The sequence below is a fragment of the Aplysia californica genome, unplaced genomic scaffold (assembly GCF_000002075.1).
Source record: "Aplysia californica isolate F4 #8 unplaced genomic scaffold, AplCal3.0 scaffold01642, whole genome shotgun sequence".
Lineage (NCBI taxonomy): Eukaryota > Metazoa > Mollusca > Gastropoda > Aplysiida > Aplysiidae > Aplysia > Aplysia californica.
This window is the reverse complement of record NW_004798912.1, coordinates 39308-44494: the sequence shown is the minus strand read 5'-3', so window position 1 is coordinate 44494 and position 5187 is coordinate 39308.

Here is a 5187-nt window from a genome sequence, read left to right as displayed (position 1 = left end):
GGGTATTTGCATGTTCTTAAGCACAGTAGAATTGTACATGGGGCTGATTTATCAATGTTATGTTCATTCTGTGCCGGAACAACTCAGGGGGAACTGCTGCTCTTTCTTTCCTTATCCATACCATCGTCATTTTGTTCTCTCTCTACTTCTTTTGCATGTTTGTCACTCTCTTGTGAACGGTCCACTTCCGGGGTACCTTGATAGTCGAAGCAGACTTTGTGCTGTTGAGGTTAGAAAGGTGAGCAGGGTAAACCTGATTCTCCGTTTGGACTTCTCTGTTGACATCCACCATTGGCGCTCAAGTTGTGAGTGCCGTAAAAACCTTACTAAATAAAATAATAAATAGACTAGCGATGACGTGCCGTCTGGTGTAAAATCCGCCTTCGTACGGACCGAACAGTAAAATACAGATCTACCCATTGGTAGATAAAATACAAGTAATGAATGTTTGGGTCTTGCCATCGCACTGGAACACATGTCAAAAATATCAGGTATAGGTGTTTTTTTTAAAGGAAGATGAAGACACGCGTAGTTTTAGGAAAGAGAGATAAACAAGCACTCAAGGACACTTTCATATATTTTAAAGAGAGAGAGACAGAGAGAAAGAGAGAGAGACAGAGAGAGAGGGGCAGAGGGACACAGAGACACACAGAGAGAGAGACAGAGAGACAGAGAGAGATAGACAAAGAGAGAGAGACAGACAGACAGACAGACAGTCAGACAGACAGACAGTCAGAGAGAGAGATACAGAGAGAGAGACACAGAGAGAGAGACAGAGAGACAGAGAGAGAGACAGAATGGTGGAAAGACAGAAAGAGAGAGAGAGAGAGAGAAAGAGAGAGGGGGGGGGAGAAAGAGAGAGAAAGAGTGATAGTGAGAAAGGGAGAGAGAGGGAGATAAAAACGTAATAGATAGACGGATAGATGGATAGATAGACAGACAAACAGACAGACAGAGAGAAAGAGAGAGAGAGAGGGAGAGAGAGAGAGAGAGAGAGAGAGAGACAAGGGACGGGTATTGTGTGTCCTGGTCACCAAAATATGTGTTTTCTTGTAATTCCATATCGTCAATAGAATCGACATAATACGCTCAGAAACCAGTAATGGTTCGTTCGTCAATGTCTGACAATGACCAATGTGCATGCAGAGGGCAATATTCATTTTCTTAACCCTATCCTCACGCCCTGGGGTCATTTTGTACCCCTGGGGTTGTATTCTTCACTTTTAACAATACTTCAAGTCCGAAGATCTCTTTGAAACTTTCAGTATTTCTAAAAAATAACAGTCTCCTTAGATCATAATATTAGAAATTGTTGAGATTCCTGGCATAGCTCTGATACGCTGTCCAAGTATTAGCACCGTCAACGAGGGTTTTTAGTTTTAGTAGAGGTTTTACGGCGCTCGCAACTGCATAAGGTCATATGAGCGCCAAAAGATTAGAGGTGTTACAAGAGAGTAACAAACATAAAAAAGAAGAAGAGGAGATAAGGACGATAGATGTCCGAAAGGAAAGAAGGAGCAAACCATACCAGAGCACCCGCCAACCAACCACAATGAGCGTTTGGGAACAACAACATTGCAGACTTTCAAAAGGGGGGCTCTCGTGGCTTAGAGGTTAAGGTGTTCGCCTTTCATTCAATAGGTCCCAGGTTTGAATCCGAATAGCGACGTACATTTTTTCTCTCTCAAATTGTCTCCACTTTCTGCCTCCACCCCTCACCTCATTTGCCCCCTCCTCTGGGCTCTTGACTTGTACTGGGGGCTTTCATGGTCCCCAGGTTAACGTGTTCGCCTCTCATTCAAATGCCCCGCACCTGAATCCGGGTAGCGACAAAAAAGTTTTCTTCTCTAAAATTGTCTCCTTTCACCCCCTTTCCTGCTCTCTAGCAATATTCTGTCGTCTGCTTTCGTCTCCACATTCTGCCCCCACCCATTCCCCTCCTTTGCCCCCCCTCCTCTAGGCTGTTGACTCTTTTTGCAGCCTTTCTACTGCTACTCCTTGGCTCCTTTTTTCTTCTGTCTTTCAGAAGAATAGGAATATCACCCCTTTGCGTGCGCAGATTGACTGCTGTTTGTCAACTGTTCGGGTTCGTTCACTGCGGAGTTTTAGGTTTTAAGAAATATTTTAATGACTTTCTGCATCTCACTCTAAAGTCAAATGAAACGAAAAAAAAACCCCGTCGCCTCTTCCATTGGAAGAATGTTTTTTTGTCAGCGTAACCATTTTAAAAAAGCGTTCTTCCGAAATTTGAAGTCTTATTTATTCAAAAACGTGTTTGTGTTAGTTTACTTTGTTTTTGTTTTTTTTACAATAGGCCCTAGTAGTGTAGGGTTATTCTGTTCGCAAAGGGTGCGCATTTGCGAAGAGGGCGCACCGAATTTTGAGGACACTTTTTAATCGGCTCAAAGAGAGGAGTGAACCATCTTGTTATGTACAATCATTGTTATGCATGAGCAGTATTCGAGCGTAAAGTTATCAAAAGAGATGCGGGTGTTTGACAACAATGCACTACCAAGATGTTATTTGAAGCTGTCAACGTTCTCAGTTTGTTGTTATCGATCCAAGGACAGCTGGGCCCTCCCCCTTCTGTACTATGCCAAAAAGTGATAAGTGTTGGTTTGCTGAAATTGCTGTAATGTTCTGCAATGAGTGTTGTCAATGTTAAGTAGGCCTATCGGAGGGAGAAGTGTTCTCTGAAGAGATATTCAGTGGAGCGGGTCGGGATTAACCACCATCTCATTTTACATAGTCACACAAAGGACACGTTCATGGAAATTCTTATCGTGTTCTGTTCAAGTGAACCTTAAACCATTTTGGTGTTCTGTTCGCCGGCGGACGATCGTGGTATGTTTCTTTCTCTGTACTTGGTTAATGTTGTCACTTCGTTTGGTTTTTTGGGGGGGTTTTTTTTGGGGGGGGTTGTTTTTTTTATAGTTTAGTCCTTAGTTTGAAAACTTCGTGTCTTTCCCACGCCTGTCTGCTCATCCAGTCTTGATTGTTGTTGCTTTTAATGATTCATTTTGCAGTGTTGTCTGAAGTTGGAATGCTGGGCTATTTCAGTCTAGATCTCCTCTTCCAAAGTTTGTCTGCCCTGTTATATCCAGGCATGTTTGTTGTCCAGGAATCCACTGCATCACCAGGTTGACGTCATAGGATGTTACCAGGTGGTGGGAGCCTAGCAGTATATGTGCCAGATCCTGGCTTAGGTGGTGGACATCTTGCAAGACTGTTTGTAAGTCAGTGAAAATCCCAATACTCTGTGTTTTGTCGGGATGAGTGTCAAAATATGTGTGGAGACGGCACAGTGCTGTTTTAATTGCCATCTTCTCTGCATCATAGTTGCTATATCTCTCTCCACAGGCTGCAGGAATCTCGTTGGAACTTCCATCTGAGCATTGTTTACATACTCCATATCCGGTATCGGTTGTGCCTTTAAATGCTGAGCCGTCTGTGTAGACGTGTATTCAGTGATCTGAATAGCTGTCGATTGTTTGATGTGGTGTAAGCGTCAGCGTCACTGGGTCTGAACATGCTGTGGTTTTGCCCTTTCAGAGATGTCGTAATGGTTGGGTTTTTTCCAAAGAAATGTGGGGGTAGGATGTGTCGGTTGACACGTTTTGTTTCTTTTCTGTTTTGTGGCAGGTGGTGACAGTCCGCTAGTTCTGTGATGAATGCATGATTGCTTTTTGTTGAGTCGTTTCTTTGGTTTCAAAGTATCTTCTTATTTCCTGTTTGACCGGTTTAGAATTTTCCTTTTAGATCTTTCATGGAGCTCCAAAACTTCTATATCTCTACGGGTTTACAAGAGTTTCAAAGCTGGCGTGAACTCCATTTCACAGTTTATGAAACGAAGGGCGTTATAATTGTGTGCCTTGTCAAAGGTGTTGCGGGTTGATGTACTGCACACAGGGAGTCGACTGTTGCTGTATTCCAGGGGAGATCGAACATAACAAAAGGAGCCGATTACTTTAAAAGTTGGATTATTCTTTTCGACTGGATTACATGCTCTCCATTTGGCTTTTTATGGTTAGACTTTGATCAAATTTGACTCCAAGGTACGTTGCCTGTTCTTCTTTGAGGAGGTTTTCCTTAGCTATCCCCAGTTGGGATTTTTTTTGGGACGTTTTATGGCTCTTTGTAAATATAGTGTTTACTGTCTTAGTGCAATTTATTTCAAGCTTCCGTTTCTGAAAATAATTTTGGAACCTCTTAAGGTCTTCAATTTAATTCCCCTGCTACTGCTACCGTGCTGTGATGTGTCTGCTCCTACTACCGTGATGTAATGTGTCTGCTACAGAGCAGTAGCAGCAGCGCAGAGAGTCTTTTCGGATTTCAGCACGTTCGTTACATCATTGAAGAAGATCAGGAATAAAATACAACTCAGACAGGAACCATTGGTGTAGGCTTTACTCGAGTATTTCTCTAGAGGAGTAGGCACTGCTCACGTTGATTTCGTTGTTTCGAACCGCAAGGAAAAACTTGATACATTAATAAAGTGTACAATTGTGAGGCAGCGTGGTGGAATCAGGCTCTCGTCAAAATAATCAAAATGAAGAAACTTGCATTTTTCCGCAGGTTTGTGAATTATTATCAATTTTTTGTTGTTGAGCTCAACACCTTTTAAGGCCATTAAAGAACTAATTTCTGTGTTGATTTTTCGGAAAAACGTTGATTAAAGGCACAAAAGATGTACATTTTCAGTTACTACAGACTCTTAAGCTAAGGAAATAACTAATCTTTTGTGGCCATTTTTTCACTAATTTTATCTCTGAAAACAGGTGACCCTCACCTCCTTCATTCTCAAATATCTCGACTTGTATTTAAGATAAACGGATTTTTTTTCATCCAAATAAAGACAAGTGAACAAGCTTTAAGATGACACCAATAACTCTACATGCCCAAAAATTGACGAGAGCCTGATTCCACCACGCTGCCTCACAATTTATCTCGAGTTCCATCATTTTCTTGAGAAGGCCTTTTCTCCACACTCTGCCGTACGCCAGTTGGAGGTTCACAATGATAGTGACAGTGTGTTTTGTCTATGAAAAACCATCCTGGATGTCTTGGCTTAGTTTAGTTTTAGTTTTAGTAGAGGTTTTTCGGCGCTCGCAACTGCATATGGTCATATGAGCGCCAGAAGATTAAATGTGTTACAAGAGGGTAACAAACATAAAAAAGAAGACGGGG